We start from the raw sequence: 19,209 nt of genomic DNA, 5'->3' as shown, positions 1-19,209 counted from the left end.
AGCCACAACGTGTGTAAGACCTTGAAAAATGGCATCATCATCTATTGGGAATTGTGAACCCTGCAGAAAGCAGCTCATTGTATTTTCAGAAAAAAAGATTTTTGTTTAAAAATATAATAAAGAATGAAAAACTCACCAAGCAGAGTCTATATGGAAAAAGCAACCTGGTCTATGATTCTAGGGCTGGTCTCATTGCTACATTAATCTTTCCTTGCAGATTTTATGTAAGAGGCATTATTTGCAGGAAACAAGACAGGGTTTTAAAGAACTCCCCTCTCATCCCGGGTTCCCATCTGCAGTTATAATCCTCTGATTGTGACCTCTGAATCAGTTGCCATGGATGCTGAGCAGAAGTTTATGACCTCAGGGTGGTAATAGCTTCTGGGGGTGAGCTGAAGCCTTAAGCAATAAAGAAAAAAGGAGAAACGCACTGCCAGGAATCACCCTTTACCCACGTGCTGGCACTACAGTTTAGGAATCACTTTCCTGGTTGCTTTGAGAAACAGACACTGGATGCTAGCCACGGGAACACAGGCGGTTCAAAGACTGCGGATTCTGTTTCGTCCCTTGGACCTCATTCCCTTGAGAGACTGGTTTGGTGTTGCAATTGCCCTCCAGAGACACTCCCAGAGTTTCAGGTGTCATTTCGTTCTTTTCATTAACTAATAACAGGGAGAGGTGAGGGTGGGTAGGGGTTGAGTACTGGAGCGACTCCATGTCCTGGGGCTGCCCGGGGTTCCGTGGAGCAGCTGCTTTCGGGACACTGCGGCAGGCAGGCAGTGTCGCTCGGTTGGCAGGCAGTGTTGTTTGCTTGCTCCGAGTTCTGCAGAATCTCACCTCCCTGAAAAAGCAAACACCCTGAGCAGAGGAACCAAGCCAGGCTTCGCAAGATGCAAAAATACAACAGAGGGCGCCGAACCCACCAACACCATGGCCTAGAATATCAATGTATGGGCTGGCTCCAGACCGCGAAGTTCCTTTAAAAAATTGTCCTTAGCGGGGGGTGGGGGGTGGGGGTGTCACTGCCACACTTTCGGGGTTTTGCTTTTCTCCTTTGGAATCAGCGCAACACACAAACCATGTTTACTTGGTAGGGGTGGGGGCGGAGACCAAACCCACCTCTCGGTGCACAAGCCTTGATCTCACATTCCAGACTACAGCTGATGTGTGTCAGCGCGACATGGGGCGGGGGGAGGGTTCTGTTCGGATGTTTCATTCGCCGACTGCACGTCACTCCCAAACTTTTCCTCCCTGCTCTTGGGGAGTCAGGTTGATGCGCCTTGGATGCAGGGTTCGAGGCGCGGGGCTGGGCGCGCTCCCGCGGAGCCCGAGCTGCGGAGGCTTCCGGGTTGGGCTCGGGCTTTTCAGGTACAAGTTGGGTGCCAGGTGCTGGGGTGGGGCGGCGAGAAGCGGCGGGTAGAGGTCTGGCTCCGAGCTCCAGACCCCCTCTGCGGGTTTCGGTCAGGCAGCGCAGGCGGCGGCCTGGGTTGAGCGGTAGGAGTCCCGGCGGCGGAGGTTGCGCGCAGCCTCACTCCCAGTGGCGCTCCCGGCGCGGAGGCGGTGGCGGCCCAGGCAGACAATGAACTTACGAGCACGCCGAGCCCAGGCAGGTTTGGGCCCTGTGCCCCTTGGTCCGGCGTCCCCAAGGCTTCCAGGAGTCCCAATCCGGAGGCTCCCTTTTCCCACTTGCTTGTCCTGGGCGCGCTCCAGGCACCCGGAGCTTTGGGGGACCCTGCAGCAAAGGCTGCCCGGCGACGACGTTGAGGCTCACACGCCCCCTCCCTAGCCTAAGAATGTGGCTGGAGCTCGGGGACTGGGCACCCGGCGGCACGCGGTGGCGCTGTGGACAGCTGGAGGCGAGCGGAGGATGCACGGTGCGGAGCACGCACCCGCCGGCGGTCCCGCAGAACCGCCCCAGGAGTAGGAATCAGACTGTTCTTGTACCGTGCAGCTCCGGGAGCTGCAGACAGAGGACCAACGGACGAACAGCACAGGGCTTTTGCGGTGTGAATGCACCGTGAGTAGAGTAGGGGCAGAGATTTCCCCCGGGCAGTGCGCCCCGCACCCTACCCCCGGCACACTTCGGGGAAGTTACCAGGAGCGGCCCGGGGCAGGTAGGTGGGCATTTGCCTCTCTTTCTCAGGGCTCCGGCTCCCTGTTCCTCCAGATCCCCAGCTCTAACCCTGCGGCCGTTCCACGCGGCAAAGCTGGGGAATGAATTGGTCTCAGGCCGGGAGACCCGGGTACCGGAGCAGGGGCGGTGAGGCCCGGCCTAAGAAGGGAAGAGGGCGCGGTTGAGCCCCCAGCGGCCAGAACTTTTGCTCCCCGCCTTTTTCTCTCCGCCCTCGGCCCCTCCCCGCGCCCGCCGAGCCTGCGGAGGCGGCGTGACTCGGGAGTTGCGGTGCTTCTCAGAAGCGTCCCTAGACCGATCTGAGCGCCGCAAAGCAAACGAGCAGGTCTGAACCGCGCAGTGTGGCGGCCTTGGGAAGCTCGGGCGGGCGGCCACGCTGTGAGAGCCGGGAAGGCAGCGACTCCGGAGCGGGCGGGGGTGGAGGGGTGGGTACTGTTGATCGTGGTGGAGTGCGATCTGTTTAGATATGTGCGGGTGGAGACTGCGCGGTTACTGTGGGAGGCTAGTGGCGGGTCGTGGCGCGATTGGCCCGATGGAGCCCTCTGGGATGGCGCCTGGAGGCTCGGGGGCGAAGAGAACCTGCTCTTTGAGGGGAATGAATGAAGAGCTGTGGAAGCGCCTTCCGCCTCGGGCTTAGGGATTGGACGCCCTGCGCGCGCGCGCGCGTGTGTGTTTAGGATTCCGAGCTTCCTGGGTCCTGGGTACCGCTGATTGTCTGGGCATCCCGCGTGCCTACAAGTCGTCTGGCCCCTGGCATTCGGCGCAGCTGAAGCGGCGGTATAGGTGCCGCGCAAGGCTGGGGCACGGTTGCCGGCTGCTGGTGGCGGCTGGCCATAGGTGGTGACTGGAGAAAGGTCGGCAAGGCTGGGGGCTGGGGGAATGGCTCGCCCCTGCCCCTTTTGCATCAACTGAGATTCTTTAAATGTAGGGAATGCCTTGATGGATTCGGGTGGCCACCCATAACGGCGCTGGTAAGGCATCTGCACCCCCAGAGGTTGCCTAGGATAAAAACCAGCATAGATATTTCCCCAAAGTTTCTCTCAGGTCCTCCTGCATCATCTTCCTCTCCGGCGCTCTTCTGCAACCCTCACTCATCTGGAACGCTGCAAAAATCACAATCCCTTACTTCTGGAATGTGACATTTATTGATTTTACAAATTGTGTGTTGAATCGGAATCTCCTGATTGATACGTAATGATACACCTATCATGCATAATAGTGTGGGAATAGAATTATCTTTTAATTAGTTTTTGCCAATGAATTTTTCTCCACCAAAGCTGATTATTGGACTGGTAAACTGAGCCAGGAAGTGAAGTGGCTTGCTATGGTCTCCCCTAGGGCATTGATGTGCAGGAAATGGAACTGCAGGGCCAGCTTTCTCTTCCAACCCAGCTCCCCAGGAAGCCCCCTCAGGGGCTGATGAAAATGATGGAAATCCAACACTGTGTCTTTGTCCCTACCAACATGCATGACAGCAGTTAGGGGGCTCTTGTGGGAAGTGTGTGGCATTAGGTCATCTAGGGTATTGTGCAAGTCTGGGAAGGTTGCTCTGCTTTGCTTTCCATTGGTGACTAGAGCACAAAGATGCCTGGACCTCTGCCTTGAACAAGGACTTAACATCATCACTATGGCTGCTATGAGGGCTGCTGCATGCTTCCACAGGTTCCTCCCCCCCATCACTGCTTCCTGTGGCCAGCAAAGGTGAGGTGTCAGAAAAGACACTTGCTTTTTCTCATGCTGGAAGGAGCAGATAAATAACCCTAGGTTAACTGCAGGAGACTGGAAAGTTTGAGCTTGCATGACAGGAAGCTGTAGACTAGGACTAGGAAATGCCCTGATCTAGGGACCTGGGGAGGGGAAGAGGATGGTGGGGTGTCTGGAACAGGGCCAGTTGGGAATAAACAGAGTTGACTGGTCTGGTTAATTTTCAAAGCAATTCTCAAGCCTGGTATTAAACTGTGGCCCAAATTGGAGAAACAGGATAGAGGAGTGAATGTGAGTGTCCTTCCAGGAGTCAGAGATGTGATATATAGCCTCATATGATGTCACATTAACAGACAGATGTGATGCACTCAGGATCACCTGTTCTATGGTTCAAGAATTGGTGGCTGTGTAGCATGCCTGTGGCTGAGTGGAGATGGAAATGAGGCCTATGGAGGCACCTTTGAATGCCTGTGTCTTGCGTTGCTGTGGTTAATCAATGAACTCCACTGTATGCACAGCAATATTTTGCATAAAATTTTTCATACAGTTTTATTTGCTAAAAAGAACCCATAGTTGAGCCTTGGGATTATACAGAGTCCCAGCCTTCACAGGAGAGGGCAGACAAAAATGTTGAGTGTCAGATAGACACATGATTCCTAAGATGTGGTTAGACCCAGGGAGGCGGGTTTAGTAAGGGCAGGACAGGTATTGATTGATGAGCCTCCCTTTCCACATATGTAAACTGAGGTTCGGAGTAGGGGAGTGACTTGTCGAAGGTTACACACCTCGTAAGCAGAAAGTTAGCCCTAGCTCAGGCGCTGGCTCCTTCATCCCACAGGGCTGGACCAGAATCTTTTACAAACTCCTCTTTGAGTGGCCATTGCTTGCAATGGGAGGCCCCTGTGTTTCCTGTCTGCAAGTCCTGGTGCTGGTCCCTCTCTGTGGTCTCAGTATTTCAGAGAGGCCATTTGAAGCCTATTTGTAGGAGAGGGTTGTTGTCATCAATTCTAAAAGGAGGAACTATTTTTTAAAATTTTAACTGGCTTGGGAGTGTCATTCATTTTGACAGAGGCCAAATCTTTAGAGCATGTGATTTAGAAGTGATTCAGTCACTGGTGAGAATAATGTAACCTATCTTCCCTTTTCCTCTATAAGTTGATATTGTTACTTCAAAGGGTAACTTTATTCCTGGCCTGTGATTAAAAAGACATTATTTGCACTTAGTTGGTTAAGCATTGGGAGACTGGCTATTCCAACTTGCAGGGTGTGTTCTTTACCATCCCCAAGTATGAGGATCTGATTTCTTCACTGAAATGGCTTATCCTTTAAAATAAAGCACAGGACAAAATGATGTATGTGTGGGCGTGTCTCCACAGCATGAGATGCCATTTACTACTTAGAAGACCCAGGTTAAATATCCAGAGAGAAAAAGAGAGGTTTTGTGTTAATTTGGCCAATAGAGACTTTTTAAAATATGAAAGTTGAGGAAGGCAGTGAATCATCATAGCTGTCCTTACAGGATCACAGGTGACCCTGTATTAGGCAGAACCCACAGGTGTGTTCCTTTGTCCCCTTCAAAGGTTTGGGAGATGGCTGGAGATCACACACCCTGAGATTTTGGCCATCCAGACGTGCAGAGGAAGGAGCATAGACTGACAGTGGAGGAAGGAGAGGATGGTGGTGGGGTGGAAAGAGAATAACAATCGGGGCTCCAGAAGGAGAAAGCAGGAGTGAATCAGCAAGTGGTTAAATTGGGGGAGGTGGCAAGTAGGAAGCTGTTTTGCATCTTTGCACAATTCGGAGGGATGTGGAAGAAAGGGGAACCGCATCCCTGTCATCTGCAGCAGCTATCTGCAGCACTTATGCATTCTGCTAGGTATAGCTCCAGCCAGATGCATAGGGGCACAGAGTCAGCACTCAATATACAGTGGCACAGCGCTGAGATTAGTGGGTGAGGCAGAACTTGTGCAAGTCACAATTACATAATGCTGCTGACAGGAGTCTTTCAGGGGCTTTGGGAAAGTGCAGTGTGAGCCTGATTAGTAACCTGGGGGTTAGAGTACTCTGGGACTGCTTCACTGCCTCCTCCCATGTCAGTGTCTTATAAAAGAGTTAAACCCTGGCAGGTGTTTGGACAGTGCCTGATACATAGTAAGCACTCACAAACAACCGCAATTTTGATGTTCTTTAGCTCAGGAGCTCAAATCCAGAAACAGAGGGAGGTCTCTGAATTCCCTAAAATGCATGTCTACATTTTTATATAAGTGTATATGTAGCTTGGCAGGGAACATGATCTTTAGCATATTCTGTCTCAGAAAACATAAGACCAGGAATCCCTAGTTGCCTTGGAGTCCAGTTCCCGAGGCTGACTCTGTCTATTTGTGCAGAAGGGAACTGGGTGGGTAGCTCCCTTCCAAGTGCCCTTCACTGATTTTTTTGGGCAGGCTGTGGATCAGTTTGGCTCTCCTGGTTCTTGATGTAATTAAGCATAGAAGAGGTCAGGCAGCTCTAGGTGGAAATGTACTGGTGTTGCTCAGCTTTGAATGTTGCATCTTGAGCCACCTCTAAGTTCAAAAGTGTCCTAAGGGAGGGTATGGAGAATCTCCTGGCTGGTGACACATATTTTATATTTCTAGGATTCATCCTGGTCCAGGCCTTTTAGGTTTCTGAAGAAAGTGAGGCTGATAGATCCTCAAAAGCAGAGGGTGTCATTATAATGGAAACATGGACACTTTACAGAATTTTGTGGTGAAAATATTGAAATAGGCAGGCTGGTCACCCAGGTGCCTGGAAAATACCCCAACATAGGCGACTAATTAGATACGGCCTAGGCATAATTATTTTTCTTACAGTACGATGGTACATTTTATGTATCTTACAGTACATTTTATCTTGAAATAAAAATATGTGCCTGCTGGGCTATTTTGCTCCGTGTGGTCAAAAAGATAGCGAAATGGCTGCAGAGGAAGAAGATGCGATGGAGTTCTGTTCCGTTTTTCTGTGTCCACAGAGGTGGCTGGCCCATGGTAATGGGCCCATGGCATCTTTGCCCTGAGATCAAAATCTGTGTCTCTGTATCTGAGCGATTGGAGAAAATGTAAGATACACTATTAGTCTCAGCTCTGTTGAAGAGGTGTGGCAGCGTGTCTGCACTTTCATAGTGACTGGGAGCTCATTGTCAGTTAGGGAGGTTAGAGCAGCCAGCATTTCACATTTCTGTCCAGCAAAGGACCGATGCTGGATTCTGGGACAGGGGCTGGACAGGGGCCGTGTAGGTCATAGAGGAGCCTGGGCTGCACACTGGTTCAGGCTCATGACCCTGCTGTGTTTCTTTGCTCCATGACCTTGGCAAGTGGTTTATTCTTAGTCTCTGTTTTTCTCCTCTATAAAATGAAGTCAATAATCTCTACCTTGTTGGATCATTTGAATATTAGAAAGTACAATTTAGGATTCAGGAGAGTGTCCCGAATCTAGCCACTGAGTTTTGAACCTATAGAGAGACAGATGAGGAAGAAGATAGGCAGAGATCATATGTGATATTTGTTCCTGATGTTAGAGAACATGGCAGGCTCACCCACGCTGTCGTGTGCAGAGCTGGGAACTGGTGGCCTCTCTCTGGCAGCCCCCTTTCTCCACTGGAAGTAACTGCTCGTTATTGGACCAGGCCTGGCTGGGCTGCGCAGATCCATTTCCTCCTTCCACACTCTGAACGGTGTAGATGTCACTAAGTATAGACTCCTGCAGTGTTCACGTGTGGAGCTGCCTCCACTGGGCAGGATACATTGCTAAGCCCAGTGCCCAGTACATGACGAGGGTTGATAGATGACATCTATTAGATACACAATAAGAATGACCAGAGTGTGCATAGTATGTCTACTCCAGTGTCATCTGCTGTAGGCAATTAACTGGCTTTAAATTCAAGAAGCACATCCTTTTCCTCCTTCTGGGAAGATGGGGAGTGATTAGCCAAATGGAGATAACTACTATTTGTGGACCCCAAGGTTGCATTCTAACAACTCACTTGGAGCCTAGGTAGTGGCTGATTGTCAGCCTGGGAATCTTTTCTGTCTCATCGTCCTTTGTCCTCGCATCTGGTCTGCACGTCTACTAGACTGAGTTGTCTTTGAAGTAGTTTCCCTGGCTATGTGGGCCTGGACTTGGCTGCACTCAGTCTCCCTGCCCTCTAGTGAAGGGCAGTTCTTGAGTATGATTGTCCTGTTCCTTCGCTGTGTTGTTACTCCCTTCTTCTTGCCCTCCCAGTGTCATTGCCTTTAGGAAGTGCTAGTCACACTGCGGTCTCCCCCGTGTGCCTCCCCAACACTGCCCAAGTATAACCTTCCTCTTGTGACTTCTGAAATTACACTGTGTTCTAGTTCTCAACTTTGAACCTGTCTGTGTTTCAGTTTCCTGGGATCAGTTTGTTCACCTGGCCTGGTGTGCCCCTCTATAGTGAGACAGTGTGTCAGGTTTTGTTATACTTTCTCACAAAGACTCTCTTGATGATGACTGCCATTTATTGAATTCATGCATTGATTAAGAACCGTGTTTCCAAGACTACTTTCTCCCCGAGACTGTGTAGCATTCACTCAGAAGAAAGAAATCCTGTTTCGGGTAGTATGGTAAAGGAAAATTAGTGCTTGCCACTAAACTCAAAGGAGTCCAGAGCCTATTTTAATGATCTTGGGCTTCCTGGCACCAGGTTTTGGAGCTATTAAAAAAAAGTCTTGACCGTGTGTGTGTGTGTGTGTGTGTGTGTGTGTGTGTGTGTGTGAGAGAGAGAGAGAGAGAGAGAGAGAGAGAGAGAGAGAGAGAGAGAGTCCTGGGGAAAATACCGTGGAAATTTCATTGGCGTTTCACGAATATAAGCAGGGACCATCAACTTAGGCAAAAGGTAGGGGTCTGTTAGTCTTTCTTATAGCTGGTATAAATAGCTTGTCTTTATGTTCCAGAATCTTTTGTTTGGAATGTAAATATTTCCATTAAAATATATAGTATGCTATGGAATGTATTTTTAGCAAGCATAATTTCTAAACCCCAAATGAGACTATTGGTCCATGGAGGATTATTTTTTTCTGATTTGTGTATCTATTTATCTAAACACTCTTGCAAATGTACACACAACAAACCACGTTTGCTTTGCATATATAAGGGATCTCCAGGATTCCTGGAAAGTGGGGTAACCCAGGCGGGATCTGAGCTGAGTGGCACAGTTTCTCAGTGTGCACTTCATTCAGTTTCTTCTGTCTGTTAAATTTCAGGACTGTGGGGACAGACTGGGCCAGTCCCATGGAATTGTCTGGCCTTCTTCTGTCCTGTATTCTGGACATGCAGGTGGGGGCTTGGTGTCTGTTGGTTGACTTATGTGTCCTGACTTTACAGCTGTTGCTTTAGAAAGATACTGAGAAGAATGGGTCAGTGCCCTTTCTGTGGCCTGGTGGAGGAAGCAGGAAGCCCTCATTGCCGTGAGAGAGCCAGTGTTGACCTGGGAAGGCCTCCGTGATGTCTTCCTCTGTCAGATTCCCAGGGGGCCGGTCTTTAACTGCCATGGAAAAAGCCCAGATGTATCCAGTGCTGTGTGCTTCTCTGGTCCCCTCTGTTCTCCGTGTGAGCAGCAAGGCTGTGGAACTAGGCTTGGATCTCTGCCTCCCACGGAGGAATGGTATTCCTGAGACTGTCTCTGTGGCAACCCAAACCGTGGTGGGGTGACAAGTAACTTCCCTCCACCCTTCTAATTTCTTTGGCTGGGTTATAAACTAAATTAACAAAGGGCAAATGAGAAGAAAACCAACATTTGACTCTATACATACAAGTGTCCTGCAAAACAGGAGACTGGGAAAGGGTAGGGATGGTTGAAGGCCATTTTGAGTCAGAAAAGGAGGAGGGGCTGAGGGCTTCCTGATATGGCCAGCAAGTCATAGGCAAGTCAGGGAGCAGTGATGGTCTCTCAGGTCATCAAAATTGTCTTAGAGCAGACTCAGCATAGGTGAGAAGAGGGGAGGAAGAGTGGAGTAGGGTACGAAGGTGGAGGAGGCAGGAAATTCTCATTGCTATGAGGCTCAGTGGTAAAGGAATAGGATGTCTTCTTCTGTCAGATTCCAGGGGGCAGCTTCATTTTTCAAATGTCCTCCAGCCTCCTCTCTTCTGATCCACGTTAATCTTACCTGGCTGATGAGAGCCTGGGAGGGTGTTATGGCTTGTGTCTGGATATCCCCCCTTACTATTCTCGTGATCGTAAGTGGGGCTTCCAGGTGGTGCTGGATCTAGTGTGTGTGAGACTGGGATTAAGCATGTGATGCTGGGAACAAGGGTGTGTGATTGCTAGATTAGTCCACTGATTCGTTTGACATAGTTCTGGGAGTAGATAACGGGAGCATTTTCCCTGGGTGTGAGTGCCTCCACCCTAAGGGATGGAACAGAGAGGGCAGGAGGAGGGCTGCTGAAGCTGTTGCTAGTTGCTGTTGCGTGGCTACGTCGCTGTTCGATGCCTTGTGCCTGCCCTTCACACCTGGACTCTCCCTTCTCTGCAGCGCCCTTTTGCCATGCCACCTTGCTTGGGGCCTGCCAGCTCTTTGGACTGCGACATTATGTAGAATAATGTGAGTCAAAAGAAACCTTTCCTCTTTTAATTTTGGGTGTTGAGTTTTTGTCTCAGAAACGAGAAAAGTAACAGACCGAGGGAGTTCATGACATTGAATTTCTTTTGGAGGATCCTCTCAAGGCAGCTAAGAGAGCCTTTTCCTCCATCCTTTTCATCCTGTGGCCTTAGTTCAAGAGAATCAGCATACTAAGTGGCAAGTTTAGGTGGCATTTCTTGAATTCCTTCCAGCCCCCTGGCCCAGCTGGGCTCAGTAGTGTCAGCTTGTAGTTTTAGCTGCTGAGGAAGCTGAGCCTGGAAGGTTTCTTGAACCTAGGAGTTTGAGGTCAGTCTAGGCAAAACAGGAAGACTGTTTCAAAACTAACCAACCAAACAAACAAAACATGACCTCCTCAAAAAAACAAAAAACAACAATAACAAAACCCAAAATCAACCCTTCAGCCCAGAGGTTCAAGTAGAGAAGGCAGGGAAAGTGGAGGTCATCTGGTCTCCTGGAAGTTCAGGAGAGAGCAACCTGATTCCCAACCAGGTCCCAAGTCCAGGCTGCCCCTGCAGCCTCCCTCTCACTGCAGGATGAAGAGCACATGAGACTAGAGTCAGCCCTGGCAAGAGACTATTAGGGCCCATGACCCCTGGTTCTGGCCAGTAACTCTGGCTCCCTGCAAGCCTGGAACCAAGGGCATCTGTTATCTTTGCTTCCCATCCAGCCCATGCTCCTTCCCTTGGGCAAGGACAGCTCCTCCTCCTTCCGACTGAGCACTGATACCTCTGGACTGGGATCCTTCCTGCTTTCTTTCTGCATCTCCACCTTGCAGAGGGCAGGGAGTCCTGAGTATAGGAATGCCTGGTGTCTTCCCACAGTCCCTCCTTCACTGGGATCCCAGCCTGCTGAACCCCACGGGGAATAAGAAATGAAGGAGGTAATCCAAGGGGAGATGAATGACTGATCCTGAGTTCAAGTCCCCTCTTGTTCCATAAATCATCATGCATGGAACTTTTCATTTGGCCCTTTGACCAAATCTCATGTGAAAGGTGCATCATGGAAGCTTAAGAACAGGGGTCATCATCTTGCATGTTCTGGGTGTTGCTGAACCGTGGGAACACTTTGTTTTCTGTGGTCACCTTAAGCCTGTTTCATGATCATGTGACCCTCCTTACTGTCGTAGTGTTTGATAAAGGTGATATGTTACAGAAAGACCCCATCCAAGGCCACACCAGGACAAGGATCCAAGTGTATTATATTGAAAGTCAGAGGAAATAGCTGCTTTCAGAACCTGCCAAACTTGCCTAAGAAAGTTATCAGTAAGAATAAATGAGGGGATGAAAGGACGCACCGATTAATGAGAGCGATACCAGCCTGACATTTTGTATCACCTTAACTCTGCAAAGCTATTTATACCCACTTGATAGCAGCTTCAGTGAGAAATTAGATGGGGAGGATGTACCAAGAAGGAGAGTGGGAGCTGGCAAACGTGATGTCCTCAGCAAACTGTCTTCCTGGCCCAAGCAAAAGAAAGAAAGAAAAAAAAATTCATGTGCTCTCTGGTCATCACTTGAAAGTCTGTGGATCCTTTTCCTTGTACATTTTTGACTCAGAATAAAAATGATGTATTAAAAAGCACGTGAAACTTCAGTTGCCATTTGAGTGGTAGAAAATAAATTTGCTTTCAGCTGTTAAAATTGAAACAAATCAATAGAAATATGCAAGCCTGCCTATTTTTGAGTCAGCAGTTTTTTAGATGGCAGGAGGAAGACTTGACCACTGATCACCTTTGGTTTGCTCAGATGCTGCCAGAACTGGAGAATTTATATAAATAGATATTATGATAGATATGAACTCATCTAATTTATTTTGAAAATCATATAATAGATTTTTAAAATTCATTCAAATCTTTTTTTTTTTTTTATCGGTACCAGGGATCGAACTCACGACCGCCTGCTTGCAAGGCTGATGCTTATGTCGCTGAGCTAAATCCCCAACCCCCCATCAAATCTATTTTTTAAAAAACATTTGATGAGATATAATTCTTATATGTCATACAATTTGCCCATAATTCACTATTTTTTGGTATATTCAAAGATATGTACATTATATCACCACAGCCACTTTTTCATCTCCTTTTTATTAGTATGTGTTTATGGTACATAATATATGCATTTGCTATGTAGTATTGTTACATGTGCATATTGTATTTGATCTTTTTCCTTCCCTTCTGGCCTCTCTCTCTTATCCCCAGTTCTCTTTCCTATAACGTGTATCTCTCTGTTTCCTACAGTCTGTCTCTTATTTTGCTCTTAATTAGCTCTACTTTGGGTTTCTTTTATGAGTAAGTAACCATACAACATTTAATCTTCTGCACCTGACTTGTTTCATTCAGCGTTACAGTCTCAAGGTGCACTCATTTTTCTACAAATCACTCAAATTTATCCTTCTTTGTTTTTTAGTAGTACTCCACAGTGTATATATATATACCACATTTTCTTTACTGATTCATCTGTTGATGGGCTTGTAGGCTGCTTCTAAGATTTAGCTGTAATGCATTGTACTGCTGCTATATAAATGTGGGTATGCATGGATCATTGTAGCATTACGACTTTAATTCTTTCAGGAAGATACCCAGAAGAGCTATAGCTGTGTCAAATGGAATCTCTATTTTTAATTTTCTGAGGAATCTCCATACTGACCCATAGTGGTTGCACTGATTTGCACTCCTGCCACAGTGTAGAAGAGTTCCCTTTTCTGTACAACATTTATTTTTCATCACAGCCAACTTTAGAACATTACATCAACTCAGAAAGAAGCCCCGCACCCTTCGACTCTTTCCCCTTGTCTCTTCATACCCCACATACATTTCTCAGCCCTAGGTAACTACTACTTAACTTTAGCCTCTGTCAATCCTAACTCCTTTATTCTGGATTTTCACATGAGCAGAATCATATAGAATGTGGTCTATGGTGACTGACTTCTTTCCCTTTGCCTGGGTAAGCACAATTTATCCATGTTGCAGCGAGTGTGTGCCATTCCTTTTTATGGCCAAGTAATATTCTACAGATTGGATATACCATAGTTTTATTTATCTGTTTGTGCACTGGTAGTCATTTATTTCAGCTCCATATTTTGACTCTTATGAAAAATGCTGTCATAAATAGCATTTTGTAGACAGGTCTTTTTTTTTATGTGAAGTTTTTTTTTTCTAGGATTATATTTTTTGAAATATGGCTACTTTCTCCTATTAATAAGATTCATTTATTTGTTTATTTTCTTTTCCCTGGCCCTAGAGAAGTCTTGGTTTCCAAATGAGATCTTTACCGCCACCCCTTGCTGTGATCTTGGCTAAAATGCTGAATAGTCTAAATGTTACAGTTGGAAAGGTTTCCAGTGAACATAGTTCAGAACCACTTTACAGAAGGGAAAACTGAGGCCTAGAGAGTCCACACACAAAGCCAGATTGAATCCAGGTGTTTGGAGCCACAGTTTAGTTGCTTTGAATGTTCCCATAAATTCTAGGATGCCTTCTTGACTGGCCGGGGGTGATAGGTCAGGATTGGGTGGACAGATGGTGGCTGCCTGCCCCAGCCCATTATGCTAACCCTCCCTGACCTGACACAGGCTGGAGAACAGATAGTCCCTACCAGACAAAAAACAAGAACTGCAACTTGTGGCGCCAGCAGCTTTCTAGTTCCTTTTTCCTGCAGCCCTGGGAAGCCAAGTGCTTATCTGGGGAGTAATTAAATTAGGAACCAATTCAGAGAATGAAATGTTATCTGATATGGCCAAACCCAGAAAGAAGGGGCTATGATTGGGACTCCAGGATACATTATAAAGTTGTTTTTTAGAGGATTGTGCTGACTAAAATACTAAAAGAGTTATGCAGGGGTCAAACTGGAGACCTCCAGGGGTCCGGGGATTTTGCATGGACTGAGAGTACAGTCCTCAGGACTTGGCTGTGTCCTTTCAAGGACTTTGTTTCCAAGATCCACTTGAGCCCCTTGAGGTAACGATGCGTGTTTTGTGGTTGGAATGTTCTCTCTGCTTAGGAAGGTTCTTCAGTGAGAGCCTCATAGAGCAGCTCTCCTGGGAGAGCTGTATTCATGGGTATACAGGGTACCATGTCACACTTGGGCTGCTCACATTGCAGAAAAGGCAATTAAGGATGGCTGAAGCTGTTCCCAAGAAACCAGAAAGCAGCATGTTTCTTTGCCTCCTTTGTACAAGTGTACAAAGAAATCCTAGAAGAAAAGCCTAGAAGTCCCTGTCATTTTCAGACAGTTTTCCAAGAAGTGCTCTGAGAGATGGAAGACAGTGTCTGAGAAAGAGAAGTTCAAATTTGATGAAATGGCAAAGACAGGTAATGAAATCAAGCAATAAATGCCATGATCAAGAGAGGGGTTATGCACCAGCTCAAGCAGGCAAGAAGGACCCTACTGCTCCAAGAAGACCACTCTCTAGGTTCTCTCTGTTCTGTGCAGAATACTGCTTGTCTCAAGATCAATCCACAAACGCTGGCATCTCTATTGGAGATGTAGCAACAAAATCTGGGTGAGACGTGGGAATACTATAGGCGATGAGAAGCAGTTGTATGTCACTTAGTTGGCAAAGAGGAGGGAAGAGCACAGAAGTATGCTGCTGACTACATCTAAAGGGAAGCTGATGATGCCAAGGATCTAGCTAAAGTCACCTAGGAAAAGTTGGAAGAGGAAGGGAACCAAGACAAGGAGGAGGAGGAGAAGGAGAAGGAAGAGGAAGAAGTTGAATTGTTAAAAAACTTTCTTAAAACAGATTCTCATGAATGTATATCATGTTATCATTGGCAACCTAAGGCACCTTTACAACTGTGATAAATAAATTAGGCAGGAGCTCAATAGCTCTATTCAAGGGTGCCACAGTGGAGCCCTTTGGAAAAATGCGTACTCTCTGCTCCTACATCAGTTCTGTTGTGTCAGGTCTTTGGCGGTGAGTGCTGGACCTCTCTGTGTGTACCTGTGTGTGTGCATATACACACAAACATGACCCCACATGTGTTAAACTCTTAAGTTAAGGAGCTCTTCTGGAATTTAATAGTGATTATTCCTTTCACCAAAGAGCATTTCCAGTTCTTTCAGGACAAAGATGAGGGAAGGTGATCAGCACAGCGATCTTGGGAACAAGCCTTATCTGTCCTTGATCTGGGTTGAGATTCTTTCTGTGACAGTCCTCAGGTTTCACATCCAGATTTCCTGGATGGAGCTAACAGTTTGTTTCCCACTCTGGGACGAGTGTGAGATTTCAGATTTGCTTTATTTTTTCTCTGTGAACGGCCCCACCTCATCTCTCCACAGTGGCCAGGCTAGAGGTACAGATACATCCTTTGACAGTTACCCACACAGTGCAGAATTGCCTCCTTTCTGTCTCTGCCACTAGAAGGTTCTCTGTCCTTTGGAACAGGGAGTGTGTCCTATTGGAAGTTAGGTTCCCAGGGCCTAGGCTATGGGAAAGAGGGGTTGGGTGAGTGAATGGACAGACAGGTGGGTGAAAAAAGGTAGGCAAGAGTGGGCAGAACTATCTTGGTAATTGAGACCCCTGACCCATGAGCAAGGATGCTGAGGTCTTTCAGATCATTTGTTTTGTCCCCCTCCTCCTTCACTTCCCTTATAATGGCAGGGGAAACGAAGACGTGAGTGACTTGCCTGGTCCCTCAGCTTTCTTCATGAAAGACAGTTGGCAGCCTGAGCCTCTACTTTCTCTGACTCTTCTGTCTTGGGCTTGCATGCCCCACCCAGAGTAAAGAATTCTTTACTGGAGACCTGCTGTGCCCCATGGTGCTCCAAAACTAGAGGAACACAGTCCCAGAAATCACATCTGTTCTGGTGGCCACATCACAGCTATTGAGGGACAGAGAGTCCTAAGTACCCATATGAGAGAGGGCTTGACAGACTGGATGATGGGGACAACCTTACCAAGGAGGTGACATCTCAGCTGATTCTTGAGTGACAAGAAGGTGTCACTGCTTCAGAGGTGGACAGAGGAATAGCCAGTGCCCCAAGGAGGAGCCAGTTGATGGGATGGGGTTTAACTGTGTGGGAGAGAGACTTAGTTTATGGCATGGGTGGGTTGGTCCTCTTTTGTTCTACATCCTCCAAATTGTTATTTGCAATTCCATCTTCTCATAACCCACTTCTGGATGAGGAACTACTGTTTGAGCCTGTCTGGCCAGCAGCTGTTTTGTATCAGAAGACATGAGGAGCCAGAAACAAAGAAAACTCCCAGCACCTCTGTTGTCTTTTGAGGTTTTGGCTTCTGAGGAGAAGCTATTTTTATCCTTGAGGGGCAGGTCTCAGGCTGGGGAACTGAAAGCATCCTTACAAAGGCAAGATTGAAATACATTGTGAAATCTCAAAGGTGAATACAGGCTGTTTGGCCACAATTCCCAGCAGCCTGGTTCCAAGAGAAGGGATCATTTGGAGAGGGATTGTAAGTGATTCCTACACTGGGTCTAGCCACTCCCTGGAATATCCTTCCACTGTCCTGCCCACCCTCAGGGCTTAACTTGCCTGGAACCTTCTCAGAATTCTTGTTCCCTCCATGGCTGCCTGAAGATGTTTCCAGTTGTTAGCAGGCACTCAGTTCCTTGAGGGTCCTGCCATTGCCAGGGAAACACTGTTCTCCAGGGAATAGCGCTTGTTCTCTTAGGCACTCTATCAGGATGCTCTGGACAGACGCTGGGACTGCCCTGGACAACATGTCATGGGCGACATGTAATGGATCAATGTTAATGGAACGTTGCAGTGACACCAGTCTTTTCAGCATAGAAACCACATCCAAGGCACCAACTGGTTAACTTGGTGCACAGCAGATACTCAACAGATGATTCTCATTGTATTTCCATTCAAAAAAGTCTCTCTGGTCTTCTGTAGACATCATTGAGAAAGTTTTTCCAGTAAATGTTTATCAGTAGTTGCAGTAGTAATATACAGCTCTGTTTTGTGTTGTTTATGATTAATTTTTAAGCCATGAACAAAACACGAAGTTTTCCTGTGTTTTAGTAAATGGAGAGATAATAGAAAATATCTTTTTCCTGCATAGTTTATTCTAGAATCACTAGAGATGTTCACTCAACATCTTGTCCTGAGCTTCCCTGAGGTCATACCACTTCCTGGAGACTCTGTTGACATGTTACAAATTTGCTGGAAGTCCCCTTAATCTTTTGGCACTCCTGAATGTTGCCTGGTAATTATATTATAACTTTTTATTTTGAACTACTTTCAGGAACAAGAAGTTGCAAAACTTAGCTGGGTGTGGTAGCATTCTCCTGTAATCCCAGAACTCTGGGAAACTGAGGCAGGTGGATTGCAAGTTTGAGTCCAGCCTGGGGCAATTTAGTGAGACAATGCCACCATATCTCAAAAAGGCGGTGGCTAGGGTTGAAGTTCAGAGTGTAGGCCCTGGATTTAATCTTCACTACAGGAAAAAAAGAGGAAGCTGCAGAACTAAGAGTTTTGTTGACTTTGCTTAACTTCCCACAATGATAATCACCATGATAATGTTTCATGTAACTCTAAGGCATCAAGACCAGGAAATGGATACTGGTACATTAGCATTAGCCTACCTGCAGACCATATTCTGTTGCCTTCTAATTTTATTAAATCTAGGAATCCACAGCACTTTGGAAGCATTTAGAATTTCATAAATTTCAACGTTGTTGTTTATATTTAGATTAGTTTTGAATCCTTTCCAATTGGCAGTCAGTTAAAATTTAATTCCCATTGGGTCAACAAATACTTGGAAGACCCATGTAGTACGCATTTAACGTGTTCTCAGGCTTGTATAATGCTTCATGTACCACCCTACTGTGCACAGACACAGAACATTCTCCCCAGATCTGAGAGATTTGCCGAGACAAAGAATCCTAGAGAGCAATGTGAGATAAAAGAGCATAGGACAGAGAACTGGGGAATCTGAGTTCTGATCACAGTGACCAACATGTACTGAGTAGTTAATGTGATCAAGGCTTTACTTACTTAGTTTCATTTAATACTCTCAGCCACCTTTGAGGTGGATACCATTAACACTCCATTTTACAGAAGCAAAAACATGAGTTCAGAGGTGTTTACCCTGCCCAGGTTCTCACAGCTCAGTAGTAGTCAGGGCTTAAACCCTGGCAATCTGATGTCACAAACTGCTTGGGTCTTACCTTGTGGGTCTCCTTCCTCAGTTCCGTGTCCCTCACACACTTCTGCCTGTGGTTCTCACCGACTGCTCTGGGTTCAGGGCTGCTCATTTGACTTCTCTGAGTGCTCTTGTCTCACCTGCCAGGGGCTTATTGGAGGAGACCTGTCACTGTCCTTCCAGAGAAGATAGTTTTCATGGTGAAGCTTCTACTGGTAGACTAGGGGAACTGAAAGGCTAAAAACACTCAAAAGATGCACTCTACCCTTCCTTGTAAGTGCTTTTAAGATTGGGGAGGACTTCAGTCCTAGCCAGAGGACTGGTGTGTGTGTGTGTGTGTGTGTGTGTGTCTGGCTCTCCTGCCTAATCTCATGAGCAGCCTTAATCGTGAGAAGCCATGAGAGTGGGATGTGAGGGCTTTATCTGTTTTTCCCTAATTGATTTTGCATTTTCCACCAAGAAAAGTCAGGATGAAACTTGTTTGTAAAGGGTCTTTAAACTGTGCAGGCTTGAGGTAAGTTATAAAAACTAACAGAGCAAGGCACTGAATTGAATGGCTTAATTTTTCTTCAGGTTTTGGGCTGAGCGCATCACTCGACTGAGGTAAAGATTGTCACATTTATAGGGCCTGAA

General features: G+C 47.0%; 1 protein-coding gene across 4 annotated transcripts in view; it reads left to right on the top strand.

Moving 5' to 3' along the window:
* Window positions 1-449: 449 nt before the first annotated feature.
* Window positions 450-19,209, top strand: part of Chst15 (carbohydrate sulfotransferase 15) — an 82,890-nt gene continuing 64,130 nt past the window's right edge. Inside the window, exon 1 of one of the 4 annotated variants that reach the window (XM_063244894.1) lies at window positions 450-638. The gene's annotated coding sequence lies outside the window, so the exon portion shown is untranslated. Of the gene's footprint in view, window positions 639-1,212; window positions 1,369-1,959; window positions 2,115-2,356; window positions 2,457-19,209 lie in introns of those variants that run through there. The other 3 variants (XM_003479619.5, XM_013143591.2, XM_013143590.3) reach the window with 3 other exon arrangements.

This window comes from Cavia porcellus, unplaced genomic scaffold (assembly GCF_034190915.1).
Source record: "Cavia porcellus strain 051 isolate PalLab524CR breed Dunkin Hartley unplaced genomic scaffold, mCavPor4.1 scaffold_2, whole genome shotgun sequence".
NCBI lineage: Eukaryota > Metazoa > Chordata > Mammalia > Rodentia > Caviidae > Cavia > Cavia porcellus.
Note: the sequence above shows the minus strand (reverse complement) of the source record. Positions and strands in the feature narration are given on the sequence as shown.